The sequence below is a fragment of the Rattus rattus genome, chromosome 7 (genome assembly GCF_011064425.1).
Source record: "Rattus rattus isolate New Zealand chromosome 7, Rrattus_CSIRO_v1, whole genome shotgun sequence".
Lineage (NCBI taxonomy): Eukaryota > Metazoa > Chordata > Mammalia > Rodentia > Muridae > Rattus > Rattus rattus.
Genome location: NC_046160.1, coordinates 111684430 through 111703115, shown reverse-complemented (window position 1 = coordinate 111703115; position 18686 = coordinate 111684430). Strand labels below are relative to the sequence as shown.

At 45.2% G+C, this 18686-nt stretch overlaps 1 protein-coding gene across 3 annotated transcripts in view; it reads left to right on the top strand.

Annotated features, from left to right (window-relative positions):
* Positions 1-18686, top strand: part of Kcnk10 (potassium two pore domain channel subfamily K member 10) — a 130369-nt gene that overhangs the window by 26889 nt on the left and 84794 nt on the right. The gene's annotated exons all lie outside the window — the stretch shown is intronic.

Below are 18686 nucleotides of genomic sequence, written 5' to 3'. Positions count from 1 at the left end.
AGGGAGTGGGGGGGCACCCTCATAGAAGCAGGGGGAGGTGGGACGAGATGGGGGTTTCTGGAGGGGAAACCGGGAAAGGGGATAATATTTGAAATGTAAATAAAGAAAATATCCAATAAAAAAATACAGTGTCAGAAATGTCACTTTACCAAGTGTTTGACCATTGCCCATTTCAAAGCTGTTTAAAGTCCTGCAGGCTGGGTATTTCTTAGGCGACATTACTACACCACCCTTGCCTCACGCACGAAACTGGGAGGCAACTTCTTGTCTAACATTACACAGCACGTGGTGGGATCAGGATGCTAGCTTTGGTGGACAGGCATTAGCACCCTTTTCTTACTCACTGTGCTGCTCTGTGACCTCAGATCCCTTAGCGCTCACGGACTTCGTGTCCAGGTGTATGTAGCCCCAAAAGCTGGCATGGCGAGATTACGAATTATCCAGAATAAGATGCAGAATCCAAAGTTACAGCTTCTCAGCAAGAGTCTAGAGATGTCTTAAGGGAACCGCCGTGGGTCTGAGCCCAGGTGTAGGGCCAGACCGGGAACGGGCTAACAGGCCAGAGTCAGCTGCTCGCCTGGTGAGCTAAGATCTCATTACTTTATGCAGATATTCAAAAACTTGCAGGGCTATTTTGGCTAAAATTCCAGAATTCAGTGCCAGGGTATTTTAATAAAGTTCACAGTCCCTCGGGGAGCTTGCTTTAGGATAGGCCCACAGGCCATAACTTAGAGCTAATGGACGATTTTACCCACTTCTCTAATATTTGGGGAGATGTTCTCATGATGATGGGTTCTCTTTAGATCTTGCACACAGGGACCTCAAGGAGGTGTGAAATGTCCTTTTTCACTGTTTAACAGATCACCATTTTATTTCCTATGAGCTAATGAAGAGCCAAGGAGAGTTTTACAAATTATACCAAAGCTTCCAAGATTCCAAATGCCAAAAGCAGTTATTCAGATCTGGGGATGAAGACAGATTGTAAGCTGTTTAATTAAGCCCGTCGATAATTTCTTCCCACTCACATGACAGAGCAAAGTAGTCTTTTCTTTTTTTTTAAATTAGATTTAGAGGACAGTGCTACTGAATAATCAGAAGGAAGGAAAAAAAAACCCCAAACCCCAAAACAAAACCCAAAACCAAAAATCCACAAAACCAAAAAACACAAAAACAGAAACAAAAACAAACCTCCTTTCCATCTATGTGGGGAGTGTGACTCTTACCATATTGATTTTTGCCATCAATAAGCATTTGTTGCATACTGGGTGGTGCCCGACACAGAGGCTTACAAACTCTTACCAGTCTTTTAGAACCCCCTCTATATATTATCGATGAAGAAATACGTGTAAGGCACGCATTAAAAATGGGCACATTATAATTTGGCGTATTAATGAATGCATAGGGAGAAGCTTATTGGAAGGTCATAGGTGACTGAAATGTTTTCTAAGGAATCGATCTCAAAGGCGATACCTTGATGCTGAAATTGGGGCTGTAGAGACGCTCAGTCAGAATCTCCTGTGGACTTTTGTGCACGTGGTCCAGTGAGGATGTCTGAATGTTTCAGATCGAGCAGCTACAGCAAGGTGGCTCACCTGGATGGAGGGCCTACGGCAGGGTGCCTGGAAGCCAGGGGCTGCATTTCTCCCAGCCTGCCAGGGAGCGTCCAAAGCTACAAGTTCATGTCCTGGACAGTTGGGCAAAAGTGGGATTGAATTCAAAGGAATGTCCTGTAATTCATTTATCACCATGATAATGGGGTCTGTTTCAACCTGAGGGCTGTGCAAAGCTGCTTCTGTGATTCACGATCTGGGGTAGGTGGGGGTTCTCAAAGGCTCACTCGGGTGAGTTGGGAAAGGCAGCACACACACACACACACACACACACACACACAGACACACAGACACACGAAACTGGAGGAGAGTGTCAAATCCACTGGAACTGGAGTTACAGGTGGCTGTGAACCACGATGTTAGATGCTGGGAACTGAACTTTAGTACCCTCACCGCCAAGTCGTCTTTCCTGTCCCAGAATTTGACCCTTAAAGGCCATAATTATTCTTTGTCTGTGTCAGGATTTCCTATGGTAATAGAAACGAAATTTTTACATGGAAGTTAAGGAAGGGGTGTAGGTATGGCTCCAGACTGATTGAGTCTCTTTGTCTCTGTGTCTCTGTCTGTGTCTCTCTGTCTCTGTGTCTCTGTGTCTCTGTCTCTCTGTCTCTCTCTCTGTCTCTCTGTCTCTCTGTCTCTCTGTCTCTCTCTCTGTCTCTCTGTCTCTCTCTCTGTCTCTCTGTCTCTCTGTCTCTCTCTCTGTCTCTCTGTCTCTCTGTCTCTCTCTATCTCTCTCTCTCTGTCTCTGTCTCTCTGTCTCTGTCTCTCTCTCTCTCTGTCTCCCCCTCTCTCCCCCCCTTCTTCCCTTCCCTTCTCCCAGGCATATTACCTGAGAGCTACATCCCCAGCTGAGACTTGCCGGGCTTCTGAGACTGACAGGCTGACAGGGCCCAGGGGAAAAGAGAACCTTAGGGGCTTTCTGTCCCAGTGGCAACTCAGGAGATGCCAGCTTGCGGCCTGCAGAGGGCCGCCTGGGAGTTTGGTGCGCTGTTTGCACAGTAGTAGTGGGGATTTGTATTCCTTCAGGTTCTCAAAGGTCAGCTTCTCTCTCCCCCTTCCTCTCCCTCCCCCCTCTCTCCCCTTTGCTGACACCAACGATCTTGGGCACATTTGCATTTTACACATTTGTGTAAGGGCGAGAGTTCATACATTTTGGACATTTTTAGGGCAGCCTTGATCTTTTTAAATAATGATGATTGATCAGATGATTAATACACGTAGCTTATCGTTGACCGTTTGTTGGACTTCTCATCTATAAAATCCACAGATTAGAAAAGTGTAGAGGCACACAATGGCCATCTTTCTTCTCACCCTAATTTTTGTGCTCTTTTCCCATTTCCCCTGCCCTGTCTTGCCTTTCCCTCTCTCCTTCCCATCTCCTTTCCTCTCCCTACCTGAGACAGACATTCATCTTGGAATTTTAAAGACAAAATTGCCCGTTTCTGACTGCCAGGGAACCATGGTCTAGTTAGAGGATTTCATTCATTTTTCTCAACATTAAAAAAAAAAATTGTGTCTTGATTTTTTGTTTTTATCTTAAATTGTTATTTTTAAAATCAGCAGGTTTCCTTATCCCTTTTCCACTTTTGATTTATCCTTCTCCATTGTCTCCCCCTCTCCCTCCTGTCCCAATTCCTTTTATACCCTTCTGCTCCCCAATATTTATTTCTCCTCCCAGTTTCATATCACATTCATCTTCTTGCCTTTCCTACCTTCTTGCCCTTCCTCCACTTGCTGGAAGCCTCTTATTTTCTCTCTCATGGGCCCCTTTCCTGTTTCCTGATCTTTACAAACACTCATTCCCTATAAATGCACGTGTATGGAAGTTGGAAGCTAGGACCGGCACAGGAGAGAGAATGATAAGATTTGTGCTTCTGATTCTGGGCTGCCTCATTGAATATAATATTTTCCAGTACTGTCCATTTCCCTGAAATTTTATAATTTCATTCTTCTTTGTGGCAGAATGACATTCCTTTGTGTAAACACACTACCGGCTCGTTATCCATTTGACTCAACAAATATTCACTGGGTATCAGTTATGTCGTAGGCACTAATCGATATATTGGGATATAGGCAATGAATAAAACACAAAATCTCTTTAGATGGGAGGTTTTTTTTTTTTGTTGCAAAGAGGCACAGAACAAACAAGCAAATAGGTACGGAATTTCAGACAGCGATGAGAGTATAACACTGTGAGGAACTCAAGGTTGGGAAGCAGGCTCGGAAGTGGCTGGTGGGGAAATTGGCCATTGCCATGAGGCAAAGGAAGGGGAGTGTTAAGAAGTAGCCTGTCTGTAAAGGGCTGAGCAACATGTTCCAAGAGCAAAGTCGATGTTCCAGTGATTGGAGATAAGATGGACAAACTGGAAGCCCAGGGTCACTGAGGGGCAGCTGGCGAAGTTAGAAACATGAGGAGGAGCCAGAATTCGAAGCACTAATTTGACGAGTTTGGTCTTTATCCAAGAGCACATGGGAATCTCTGGAGTTTTTAGCAAGGTAGTGAATAGATTGGATTATGCTGGCTGGATGGCGGGCTTAGACTCAGGCAGTTGGAGTTGGGGAAAGGGAGAGAAGTGGTGGGAATCAATATTTAGAGGTGGAGTTGTGGACATTAGGGCAGAGGAGGGTTGAAGGCAATTGGGAGAGCCTGGAGTAGTCCCCGGATGAATGGTAGCAACGTTAACTGAGACATAGAAGTCTTGCAGAAGAAGCAGATTTGGGGATGTTGTGTGAACTCAAACAAGATTTCTTCTTAAATCATGTTTAATGTGGGTCCCTAATTGGATACTCAAGTTGATATATGGAATAGACAATAAATGAAACCCAGTCTTAGAGATGTGAACTTTAGTTTCCCTTTTGTTTTAGAAATTGTAGCAGTCTATAGCACTGAATGGTGATGTGTGTTGGTGGTAATGCCTGATCTTCAGATGCTGAGGCAGGAGGATCTCCAGTTCAAGGCCAGCTACATAGTGAGACCCTGACTTAAAAGACATTCCTGAAACTTTAAAAAAGAAATCGACAACTACCATCCTTAAAGTCTCCCCAAACAAAAGGAATTGTGGCAATTTAAACTGTGATATCAGTGTTGGGGAAGAAAGGAGACATTTTACAGAGGGTTGACCATCTGCCAAGCACTTGCTAGATGACTCACATATATTATTATTCATGAAGCATAAGACCGGAGAAGCACCCCAAGTATAGTGTGTCAGACTCCGGAGATAGATAGCTAAGTTCAATTCCCAGCCATGCCTCTGACTGGTGGCATGGCTAGACTTTGCTTATTATAACACGGAGTAACAATTGCACCTACATCTGAAAGTCACTTAGATTCTGAAATGAGTTCATGTATGGAGAATACTGGAAATGATGTCACCTCTATAAATGGACTCGGTGAATGACAGTGGTTTTAACGTCTCCATATGCTGTACCTTAGAGATGAAAGAGTAGTAGTCCTATTCTTGGGTTTTAGCCAGATTCTGTTTTTTGATCTGTTCCTGTTGCTGTGTAACCACCCATTGGCAGGAAACAAGCCTTTTATTATAGTCAGAGGCTTAGGCAGAGGCTTCTGTTCTCTTCTGTTTGTGATTTGACCCAGGAAGATGTGAAAGCTACAGGTGCTGGTGGCATGATGTCGAGGAGATGCTGGAATCGTTGGGCGACGTTGCAGCTCATGTGACTGAGGGCCAGACAGCTACAGGGGATCAGTCTTTGGTGGCTTGCCACATGAGCTGACTTGGACTTCTCACAACATGGTCATCAGTTCCAAGACTGAATGTCCCAAGACAACTAGAGAGGTGTGGCATGGTTGTCTTTTCTGCCTTAGTCATAGCCTGTTCAGATTTGAGGAGAGGTAGCCTAGATTCCACATTCCTCTGAGTAGATTATTCATTTGCATAAAAAATACAGAATGGGAGAAATGGCTGGGATCAGTTTGTTTTGGAAAAACTGTATTGGGCCACGAAGCTTAAATAAGAGGTCATTTATAAAATGACCTGACCTAAAATATCCAATACACGGACTATAGCAATGGTTTCCAAATATCAAGGAAACTGTTTTCCAGACACAACAGGACATTTGCACATATGAACCACTCACGATGACTGTGACAGCATGTCTAAAATCTTTACAAGCTCCAGCCAGGTGATGCCCAGTGTGGAAGGGTTGGAAGAGGTGGGCATGAAGCCCATCTGTAGTTGAGGAGCTGTTGGCATCTGGTAACTGCTGGGAGAAGGAAAGTCGATTTTGTTAAAGGATGTGACTCCTAGTAGGTCAACAGCACCCTAGGACAGGCCCCATACCCAAAAGCAATCGGACAACACAATTGGACTAGATGTGTTTATAAAAAGACAGATCACAAGTAAGGTGGTGGGGGCTGGTCTGGGAGGAGTCAGTGGAGGGGATCTAGTATGGTCAAAACTTGTTGTATGGACTTCTCAATGAATTAATAAAAATGTATTTAGAAAAAGAACTCAATAGACTTCTAAATTCTGGCCCTGCTCTGAGATCGGGGTGTCTTCTGCAGATCAGGTTGCAATCTTTAATTCATTAAAAGGTCTTAAGTATTCTTAATCTAAATCATTTCAGAATTCAAGGGCTGAGTTGTTTCAACCAGTAGGCATTTGTTCACTTAATGAGTACAACCCTATGGGTTCTGAATTGTGCAAGTGTCCGTGCTAATTGCTGTGGGGGTATGTTGAGATGCCATGAGAAGTCAGTGGGGGTATGTTGAGATGTTATGAGAAGTCAGTGTGCTAACAGGTGAAGACGAATGTAGCTTTCAATTAACTGGTCACTGGAGTGACACAGTCTGCCAACAATCCCCAATGATAGTTAAAAATAGTCAGAGCAAGACAGAAAATGAGTTTAATGTAAACTTTTTAGTTGGCATTGTAGCCCCTGTCTAGTGCATTCCTCCCATTCTATATACACTTCCTATTAATTAATCGTAATTACAGCTACCAATCACTAAGTGCTTACTGTAGACATTTGCTAGACGAAGTACCTGGCAACATCAGATATCTAAATTCTGTCTTTTATTGTTTGCATTTGCAGATGAGAGAATCATGCAGAAGTGGGGGTCACATAGGTAAAGCATTTGTCCCTTCTGTTTATGCCCAGACTAGCTAATTCAAAGCTGGGATGAAAAATCTAAGTTCTAGATTTTTGCGGGGAAGATGAGGTATTGTTTTCCCTTCATCCTCATGAAACCTCACAAGAAATTGAATTAGCTGCTATCTAAAAATGCCCTTTAAGTAAAGGGAGTGTTATGTTATGTTCTTGGTATAACTTTCACTACAAACTTCTTCATGTTGGTATTGTTCGTCCCTTGTAGTATGTATAACATGTTCACTCAGGCCAACTACATTCACCATGTAAGTGAACTAAGTGAGGAAGGAATCTCCCGATAGGCACTCCTAGTCTAGTGGAGGAAGGTTCTGGGGATGATGGCATATTGAGCAGAGAGCATCAAATCGTAATCTTACCATCACGAGCTTCACTGTGATAAAGAGAAATGAAGCCCAAGGTCCTTCAGATAAACTGAGCCCATCAGGGATGTATATGTATATGTCTTTATACAGTGATTTAGCCTGCATGACCGTGGAGGTGAGCAGGACTTGAGAGCTATGGATTGAGTTAGTGAGCTACAGACCCAGCAGGAAAGCCAATGGTTTAGTTCAAATCTGAAGACCCTGAAGGAAGGGAGAAGCCTCTCTTTTAGCTCAGCCACCGGGTTCTGTTCAGTCCTCCAACTGACCAGATGAGGGCCACCCTACGGGGACGAACTGACTCTTTACTCAGACCACTGATGTAGTTGTTAATTTTATCTAAAAACCTGCACTTTCACAGGAACCCCCAGAATTATGTTTGCACGGATAACTGGGCATCATGTGACCCAGGTCGAGTTGACACAACATTAATGCAGCTATTTAAAATGTCTAGAAAGGCCCTCTCTGATGTCCCAGAGGGAGGGAGGCAAGGAGCTATTCACAGATGGCTGGGGGAAGCCCTTCCCTGACAGAAAAGATAAATTGAAGGAAGCCTGGGGAGAGATGGAGAGGTGGGGGTGGGGAAGGTGATGAGAAAAGGAGGCAGAGGCCTCTTCAGACCTTGGAGTCATGGTAACAGGCATGTTCTTTGCTTTGCTTTTTTTTTTTTTTGAGACAGGGTTTTCCTGTGTAGTCCTGACAGTCCTGGAACTAGTTCTGTAGACCAGACTGCACTCGAACTCACAGAGATCTGTTTGCCTTTGCCTCCTGAGTGCTGTGATTAAAGGTTTGTATCATCATGACCTGGCAAGAGGCAGGCATTTTGTTCTAGATGGCTTCTTGTGGATGCAACTGAGAGTCGGAGTTATGAGTGGCCATGACGGTGGCTCTGGGATTTGCTAACATGGTGGTCTTGGATATTTTGATAAAAGCAGGCCTGGTAGAAGCTTGCTCATTCTTATGCATTTTCACGATAGATGCTCAATGTCTTAGTGTATTTTCTGCTGCTATATAACAAAATACTACAAACTCAATATTTATTAGAAAGAAGAAATTTGTTTTTCACACTCATGGAAGCCAAGAAGTCTAAAATCAAGAGCGATGTGTGTGTCTCCATGTTTATATGTGCTTCTTACGCTTTTTCTTTGACCTGTTTTCTTTTCCCCTGTTTGTTTGTATTGTCCTATTCTGGTTTGCTTGTTTTTATTTTATCTTATTATTACTATTATTATTTTGGAAGCCTGTTTGTATTCTAATGGCAGAGAGAAAGAAAGGGTGCGGATTTGGGTGGGAGACAATCTAGGAAGAGTTGGGGGAGGGGATCCATAATCGGAATATATAAAAAAGAAATCTATTTCTAACAAAAGAAATCTATTTCTAATAAGAAATAAGAGGATGCTGGCATCTAAGGCCTTCCAGAGAGAGAGAGAGAGAGAGAGAAGAGGGAGGGGAGAGAGAATCTAGTCATTTCCTTTTACTGCTGGTTTTCAAAGAGGTAGTCATTGCATTTTAGCTAACTCTTGCATATGCAAATAAACCAGGAATGACTAAGAGATGTAGTGTATTGGCTGCTAATAATTCTAACGTGTATTGTTTCATCACTAGTCATCAGAAGGGTCATGATTACTATAGAAGAATCAATTTATTCAATAGCGGTACCTTAAAATTGTAATGGTCTAATGACATTTATTTAAATATGTAAATTTGACCAAACTTGCTTTTACAGCAAACCCACTGTTAGAAATCAGCCTACGTACTCCCCGCACAGTGAAGTTAGCCTACTGATGAGAGCAGAGCTTGCATGGTTGGGTTACTTTTTGGGGTTTTGTTGTGGGGACTGAATCAAGAGCTTCATACATGCTAAGCACATGCTCTACCACTGAGTCCATTTCCCTGTGGCCCCTACTTTTCAGCACTGACACATTGACCACCAGGTTTCCAGCACACACACTCTGGGGACACATTCAAACCATAGGGCTGTGCCTAGTACTTCTAGGTTCAGTTCTGGCTTGTGTGTTGGATGATTAAGGGCTGTGCTTCTCTCTGGTCCTACACTTAGGGTTGGCAGACAAAATGCCAGCTATCCAGTGAAGTATGAATTGCAAAAGGAAATTTGGAAAAGTCTGTTTCAGGTAGTATTTGGCACACGCTTACAATTTTGTTGTGATTATTTATCTAAAACCCAAATCTAACTGGTTGCCCTGAATTTTTGCTTGCTGTCTATGGAAGCTCACCTTGAATGTTTACTTTAAAATGGTTAAAATGGTGAGTTTTAGCCACCAGTTCTGGTGATAATAATGCATTTACGAAATTCTCATAGAGTGCTGAGAACATAATAGGTTCTCATCAAATGCCAGGTTCATAGACATTGCTGTGTGGGTTGAAGATGTAGAGAGTGTGGGTAGCAGCCAGGAAGCCCTTAGTTAGATCCTCACTACCACATTACCCAGCAGTGGGTCGCAGCAGCACATGTCCGAGAAGGAACTGGAGGCAAGAGGACCAAATGTTCAAGGTCATCCTTGGTTATTAGTGGTTTGAGATCAGCTTGGGTGCATGGGACCACATCCTTAAAAAAAAAGGTGCAGAGTGAGGTGGGGGGAGTAAAAAAAGAGAGAGAAGAAAGGAAAGAGAGAAAATTTCTATGAAGGTAAAAGGAACCACCTACCCTGTACTTGTAGTATGATGTAGAAAACTTGAGAACTGGGCCTCAAGTGCAAGTCCCTGGTGAGTTAGTGGTGGGCCATATTGGAATTTGTTTGTGGGATTCAACCCTTGTGCCCATTGGTGCAAACGTCTGCTGAGTGGATCGCCTCCTCAGGAGAGTCTAAGTGTAACTGGCCTCTGAGGGGCCATTTAAGTGGCAAAGAACTCTCGGATGTGCCCACAGATTCCACAAGCGCCAGGGTGAGTCATTTGCTCTTTTAATTGCTTATGGCAATTTCTGTGCCTCTCTTTCCTCTCTTCTCTCTGAGACGGAGGAGCTCTAACCACACGACTGTTTCAGATGACCTCTTTAGAGGCAGTTTCAAGGAAATGAATGCACAAGTTGAATTAAGGATACCTGATGAATTAAACATGAGCTAGGATTTTCTGCAGATAGTCTATCCCTTGGCACATACCTGAGAATCTGAAGATTAGATTTTACTTTCTATGAAAATGGCCCTTTTCGTCTTGTGGTTTCCCTGGCTGTGTTATTTAGAAGGATAGCATACCAGCAGTTAACATTCACGGAGTCTGACAGGGATTCTCTTAGTCTACACCAAGGGCTCGACTCTACTATGCGCGCCTATTACATATCTAATTTGATTTAGATTTTTTAATAATAAACCTCACGGTTCCTTGGAGGTAAATATGCTTATGGTGTCTGCTCAGTTGCATCTGACCAGTCATAGGGATATCGCTTGGTTAACTCTCAGGAGTCTGAGGACCAGTAGTGAGAAAGGATTTGGCTCTTGAAAATGTCACTGGAGCCAACTTCTGTTCATCCTTGCTTTTGGACATGCTACCCTTAAAGAGCACAAGGAGCTACGTGAAGTCTGGCAGCTTTCTATAGGAGTCACGAAATGCATGCGTAACCTTTGAGCCCAAGAACGAGTGCTGTACCACATCGGGGTGGAGTTGAAGGTAACGCTCTCTGCTCCCCACATGTAATTACTTCTACCCCAGTTGCTCAGCTCCTGTGCGGTGGGAACTCTGCTGCTCGTCTCTGTGTGCCTGGTGCCTGGATTCCAAGGGACACTTTGACTTTTTTCCTTCGGACTTTCAACTGAGGCATTTATCGTGTGTCCATTGAGATTGTTAATATGAAGACCCAGACAGAGACAGAAGGGCTCACTGTCCAGGGGCCTCCTAAGGAGTTTACTCTCTGCCAGAAGGGATTGCTAGCAAGAGAGGATATTTTGGGGATGGGATGAGGTGTTCAGCAGCTGGTGTGGAAAATTCCTGAGGAGCTGTTTCAGCCCCAAGATTTCCCAGGCAGTGCTGACTCTGGCCTTCAAGCAGAGGACAGCTTATCCTGCTGACCCGGGTGTTACTGGGAATCCACGGATCCATCTTCCTACAGGGAACCTAGTCTAAGTTTTCAGTAAGTCTCTCGATTCCTTGAAGACGTCTCTAATCAGAGCTATTATTAACTTAAAACTCTTCAGATGAATGGATTTGTACTCCTCCAACGTCACTGTCTCAGCCTCATGAGTAATACTGTAGGCACCCTCCTTCCCTCCTAGCCATACTCTTCCTGCAACCCACACCCGCCCCTCGCCTCTGATAGCTGCATTAGCAGTAAGCCACAGACGGTGCTGATGTCAGCAGCACGGATGTGCATTTAGAGGAACCTTTTTCTGTAGGGGAGATTACCCAGAGGGCGACGCTAAAATGCAACGCTGTCTTGTAGGATGTTTTGTACAAACTGTCTTCTTCCTACGGCAGAACTTGCTTATTTTTGCAGCTTAGTGGGCACAGTGAAAGAAGAAGTTGTCTAAAGACTTTTCCCTTTCCTTTTGAAAAAAGTTTTTCTGAAGGTGGTTTCAGTGACTGCAAGGAGCCAGCACTGAGCAGCCAGGCTGGCAAGCCGGGTTAGCTAGGAGTGTTTGCAAAGCAGAACGTTCTAGGGGAAAGTGGGTACTATTGGACACTTTCTGCAGAGAATTCCTTTGTAAATATGTATCTTGTAGAGTGTCCATGTCTGTATCATGTCTACCGATAGTGAGGCTAGCTTTAGTGTCTTTCTAACACTTATCGTAACAGAAGGGAAACAGGACAGGGCCAGATGAGGAAGGATACTGTGGATTGAGAATGACAGCAGTCCCCAAGGCGATTCCATTTTCTCAGAAATATTCAGCATCTCACCTGTAGAGGAAGAGCAGAGACTAAGAGTCATTCTGAGAGGAGCACTTCTAGGTGTTCGGGGATATATTAACTACTTTTCTCAGAGGCTGCAACAAATTACCCAACAGAAGCAGTTTAAAGAAGGAAGGTTTTATCCTGGCCCACAGTTGGCGAGGAGGTCATGGCACCAGGAGCTGGAGGCGACAGCTAACATTGTATCCACAGTCAGGAAGCTGAAAGAGAAACAGCCAGTGCTCGGTATTGTTTCCTTTTATTCAGTTCAGGCCCCAGCCCATGGAAGGGTGCTGCCCACACTCAGGGTGGGACTTTCTTGCTTTGTTAAACTTTTATGAAAACACCTTCAAAGCCATGGTGCGTTTCTACGGTGATTCTAAGTCTAGTTAAGATGGATGACGATAAAGGTTAAGGGTCACATAGGAGAAATTAAGTGGAAAGAAAGTTGAGTCTGTTGGCTGAAGAGAAGCGTTGAACATGAAATCTAAGCGGTATGCAGAAGCGATAAAGGGGAGCAGGGAGGGGATAGTAGAGGGGAGAACAGAAGCAGAATGGAATTTGAGAGCAATTAGGGAGAGAGCTGGAGGGAAGAGGATGCTCGGATTGGTGTCTCAGTTAGCTTGGGCTACTGTCACCAAAGGGTCTTGAGAGGACAGAACTTATTTCTCTTGGGTTTGAGAAGTCCAGTCAAGACAACCTCAGTGTCCTGTGAGGGCCTGTTCTGTGGTTCCTAGAGGGCTGCCTTCTTCCTGCATCCACACATAGATGCTGTTGCCTCTCAGATCTGCTCTTCCCTGAATGTCATCTTCTATGTGCTTTCCTCTCTGGCTTGTATCTATAGCCTTCCTCGGCACACCGGGATCTCTTTCTTCATGTCTCTAGGAATTCATATGCCCCAGGGTTTTTTCTGTATATGGTGGCTGACTGAGTAACTGGATGAGCTCAGCTCCTAGGCTTCAAAGTTGGACAAAGGCTGAGAAGGAATTCAGATTTCAGAGCCCCACACAGGCTCCAGTAAAGATTGGAACTTTGCTTGGGCTAACCTCCTTACTTCTCATCCCCTTTATGGGCCTCCTGTAAGTCGAGTTGCACCAAACCATAAGCAGATCTGTTTATGAGCTCCTGGTTGAAATGGGAAGGCAGTGATGGTGCTCATAAGGACTAGAGGCAATGAGAAGCCTGGGGAGTGGGTTGTTTGTCAGAGAGTTACTAACAGGAGGAGAGCGGTCTCATAAAAGGTTTGGGGGATCAAGAAGAGAATTCAGGTCTACTATTTTATTTTATTTTTTAAAACAGATTTACTTGTTTATTATGTATACAGTGTTCTGCCTGCATGTATACCTTCAGGCCAGAAGAGGGCACCAGATCTCATTATAGATGGTTGTGAGCCACCATGTAGTTGCTGGGAATTGAACTCAGGACCTCTGGAAGAGCAGCCAGTGCTCTTAACCACTGAGTCTCTCAGGTTTACCATTAATGTTCACAGGGAAGATCAGGAATGGAGAAACCAGAAGGCCTGAGTCTTAGAGGGGCAGTGGGTTTGACACAAGTATGCAGTAGAGGGTTTGGGGGTGGGGTTTGGGGTTAGGGGGAGGCTTGGCTCTGCAACTGTGGAGAGTCAATAGAATCTACTGGAAAGCCATGTATGGAGTAGAGTGGACTCTTAGAAGATGTGCAGGCGGATGCACTAAGAGGCTGAAGAAGTAGGCAAGGTTCTGAGCAGAGGTTTGGGTCTGGGATGGAACAAGGGGAAGGTGACTCAGAGGAGAGGAAGCTAAGAGCAAGAGAGAGACTGAAACTCTAGGGTCACCTGGATATTGTGGTGCACATCTCTAACCCCAACACTCAGGAGGCAGATGCAGGTAGATCTCTGTGAGTTTAAGGCCAGTCTGGCCTACAGAGTGAGTTCAAGAACAGATCTGGCTATTTAGAGAGGCAAACTACAGTATTAACAACCCCTTAATAACTCTAGGGTCATGGACACCTACTCTTTTTGTTACATTTGACCTTGCGCTTTCCAGAAGAATGCTTCTCGTAGTCTCGTAATGAATGGTGGCTTGGAGACAGGGTATTAGGGAGCCTTCCTGGTGCAGAGAGGACAGTCACCGATTAAATGACAAGTGACAAATGCATTGAGTTTCTAGGTCATTATAAATACTAGTGCACCTCTTTCTTTAAGGTATTTTGTCCTAGGATTTATTGACACCCCTTAGCTGCTCCTGTCCATGTGATCAGCTGAGGTGATATGAACAGATTTCCTAAGCAAGAGAATGAGTTGAGTGCTGAGGTAAGCTCTTTCTTCCTAACAGCTTGAAGTAGTTTTATTTGGTTTTGCTTCCTATTATGGATCTTTAAGGACAATAGGCGCCTACTTAGGATCTACTTGAGTATGAAGAAGACTTTGCAGAGTGAGAGAACAGTGTGCAGAGAAAGAACGGCCAGAGGGGTGAGGGGGTCCTGCTCACAAAGCCTTTGAAAGTGCAAAAATGCAGGACTTTTATCAGGGTTCATCAGGGTTCCCTGGCTGTTGCTTGGAGCCTGGATAGGAGGGGCCCAGTGAAGAGAGGCCGCAGCTTTTGACAAGACTCCTGGGAGAGGCAGACCCCCTAACTTAAAGAAAAGGCCCTGCCAATGGCATTCAAACTAGGGTTTCAAACACTTGGTCCCAGAGGAGAGAAGGTATTTTGAAAGGTGCAATTGCATATATTATTTTTGGTCCTAGAGAGTGGGGAATGATATTTCCCTGTCAAAATGTTCTAGTTGATTTAAATGGTGGTGGACAAAACAGAGCATAAATCAAAATGCATTGTGGAAGCATTTTGGAGTAGACCGAGAGGACCCTGGTGGTGGCTGTTTACCTCTACAGTTTTGACTTTGGGGTCAGGACAAAGGAGAGAGCAATAGGCAATCTGGATCCCCAGCCTAGCAAATCCAGGGGTCACTCCAGGTCCTGGGCTCTTGGGCCTGAGCTGGTGAGGGAGGGTTTACTTTATTGGGGGACAACAAATTCATCCTGTCAGAATTCCAGAGCTCTTTCAAACAAGTACTAGAATGGGGCTTCTATTAAAGAGGGGTTTGTGGTAATCGAGAACAGGAAGGCTGCGGTTAAAAGAGACCAGCGATTCTGTAGGACGGTAAAACTTCACCTGGTGCCCGCCACTCCTGGGCACTAGGGACGTGAATGATTCTGGGTGTGCCACAGGCAGAGGATCCATTGTTACTTTGTCTGAGTCGTTGCATCTAGGTCTCGCCCCCCGAGATTCTGTTCTTTCCCAGATTGCTTTGCGCACTTTCCTCTTTCATGGTCCCTTAAATGCTGCTCCCTTGAGCTCAGCTTTTACTTTCTTCTCACTTTACCACTCCCTCTGGACCATTTCATTCAGTCCTGGGGCCTCAGTACCACTTAGATCCTCACCACACTCATACCCAGGAGTCCAGACGGATTCCCCCTTCCCAGTACCTGAGATCCCGTTCCTTGTGTCTCCGGGATAGCTCCTTTGGATGGGCTGTGGGACCACGCACACCCAAGTCTCCTGCATTTTCTGCCTTGCAGAACACTGTGCTCTGCGACCCCTCCCCCTCCAACACTCCTGACTTCCAGATGATCTTAAGGACCTGTGGGTTTCACTTTCTTTTTAATTTAATTTTATTTATTTCACAACCGGACTGCAGTTCCCCACCCCCTCCATTTCTCTTCAGAAAGGGACCCATTGCTCACCTCTCTTGTTTGTCTTCTCTGTGACTGCCCAAGTGAAGGGCAGAATGCAGTCCAGTAAGCTTACTCTTCCTTTCCGTGAGGGTGCGGTGTACACGCAGATGCATGCATAGCTATGCGTGCCTGGCGCAGAGATCAGAAGAGGGCGTTAAGATATCTTCTATTACCCCATGCTTTGTTACTTCGAGAAAGGGTCTCCTGCTCATGTCTTTTTGCCTAGGCTGGCAGCTAGTAAGCCGTAACATCCTCTTGTTTCTGCTGCCATCAGTGTTGCTGTTACAGACACGTAAGGGACACACACAGCTTTTATATGCTCAATGAACTTTAGTCCTCGTGTGCTCTTACTAGCTGAGCCCTCTCTCCAGCCCCCCTCGCACTAACATTCACCCACTCTCTCTCCAGCTACTCTTTCACATCACAGGCTTTTTCATACTGTTGCTAAACTCAGCTTGTTCACCCCACATTTGAGTGTCAGGCTCAGTAACAAGACTTAACTCCACTACGCCTACTGTAACGTTCCTAGCTTTGCCTTAAAACCACGTACTCTGACTTATAGACCTGATTAAGTTTGAAACATCCCAGCTTGGTTCACCATTCAGTGTTTGTATGTGTGGCTCCCGTGGCTGTTTTACCTCCCTTTCTGCCTCACCTTGCTCTATAGCAGACTCCTGGTCCTCTTTCTCTATCAGTGGGTGTCCCCTCTCTGAAGCCTCTTAGGTCTCAGGACCCTCACACCTCTGCCCAGCATGGCTACCCCACACTTGCTGTATTTCATGGGTCCCACAGTCCTTTCTAGTTAGAGTGATGCAGAAATCTCATGTTCATTGAGCACTTTCTTAGAACTAACCATGGAGCGGCATGCCCTGTCTTATTGTATTGTGCGTGTCCTACTGAATAGCATTTTACTTCCTTGGGTTTCCATGTTGGGGGGAGGGGACATGCTTAAGAGTAGAGTCAGGACAAGAAGAGAATGGGAAAACCAAGCCCTGTGTCTTGGTTAGGAATGTCATGACTGTGAAGAGACACCACGGTCAAGGCAACTCTTAGAAAGGGAAACATTTAATTGGGACTGTCTTACAGGTTCAGAGGTTCAGAGGTTTATCATGGTGGGATGTATGGCATCATGCATGCAGATGTGGTATTGAAGTAGGAGCTGAGAGTTCTTGGTCAGCAGGCAGGAAGGAGAGACTGTCTTCTGCAGGCATCTAGGAGGAGGCTGGTTCCAATCTGGGTGGAGCTTGAAGAGAACTCAAAATCCGCTGTAGCATGTAGTTTTATAAAACTAAACCACGCTAAATGGCTAAGCACTGGCATCAGCCGGTCTCTGCCTCTCCGGAGCTTTGAGATCATTCTCTCAGTCCAGTGGCCAGCTACAGGCATGCTCTCGCCAGCCTGCGCTCCGCTGCGGGGTTACCTCTCCCCTGGAGCTCAGTCCTTTGCCCGATCTTCCCGTTCTGAAGTCTGGCCGAATGCCATCTCGGCTGTTTTTTCCCTCCAGCCACGAATGGAAATCACCAGGCGATCATAGTTTAAAATCAACAGATGACACAACCGCTAGATGCAGAATCTATCGTCCTAAACTCATCAACTATTTTATGTTGGAAATCTTCCGGTGGCTGAAGCAGCCATCAGGTCTAATAGTTCCTGGTCTACATCTTGGTTCCTCTTGCTCCCCACCTCACTGTAAAAAAGGCCGTTTCTTCCTCCCACATTCTCTCTCCTCTCTCGAACCTGGAAGTCTCGCCTCCTCCTTTTCGCTAAGCGATTGGCTTCTTGTTGTCTCTATTATCCAATCAATTAGCTGGGGGAAAAATCCTGCTACAGTCCATCTCCAAAAGTGACACACTTCCTCCACCAAGGCCACACATACTCCATTAAGGCCACACGTCCTAATAGTGCCACTCCCTATGGCCAAGTGTTGAAACACATGACTCTATGGGGGCCCAAACCTATTCAAACCCCCTCATCCTCTTTTTCCAGGATGCTTGCTTTCTGCCTTGCTTATGCGTCTTATGAACTACGGGGTTACATTGGATTCATGGCAGGGAGTTGACTGGATGACCATTTCCCAAGTCCTTGTTCTCTGGGCTCCTTCTCACCCCGTTTTTGCCATTGCTTTGAGCTACGTCCTTGCTTTACAGATGCAGAAGACCTTGGGACGATCAGGAGAAACCGTGTGCTTCCTAATCTTCCAAATGGAGTTGGTTCATGAAGCCTCAAATGAACCATCTCCTTTATGCTCTCCCAGCGTGGGCTGTGGGGTAATGGAACAGGGCAAGAGAAACCTTGGGTATCTTCAAATCCAAGTTCGTTCTTAGTCAGAAGGGAGGCAGACTGGAGGGGACGTTTGTCTCTTTAGGATGAGAGATGACTCACTAAGAGTGATTTCTTTTTGACCTAAAAATTATTTTAGGCAGATGAATTAAAATGACGTTCTAGCACTCCATTACGAGGACAAGAGAGCCCAGAACCAAGTGTTGGGAACACAGTGCAGTGTCTCCTTCTCTGTCCTTTCTATAAACCAGTCACCCCACGGTGTTCAGATCATTTTGTCTTCGGAGGACTTTAACACCTGAGTCTGGATGTCTGCCTCAGAAAACACACGACAGCAGCAGGGCTTCCGCACGCTGATTTACCCCCATCAACTTGTCTTAGGGGTAGGCATCTGAACTGGTTATTTTATTTTATTTTTTTTGTAACTATATTTATGTACAGAAAACTTAAGTGTACATTTAACCCAGCTTAGTGGCGAGTTCTTTAGCCTTTGCCTTTTCCGGCTTGGCAATTCGAGCCACAGACTTAGGACCCAGGACATTGCCTCCCCAGTGGCAGCGGATCTCGTCATATCTGTCATTATAATTGGTTCTAATAGCTTCCACCAGCTTAGCCAGAGCACCCTTGTCTTCCTAGTTAACCTGTGTGAAGGCAGCAGTGGTGCACGTCTTCCTGTGGACCAGGCGCCCCAGCCTGGCCTTTCCCTTGATGATGCAGTAGGGCACCTCCATCTTTCAACACAGGGCAGGCAGGAAAACC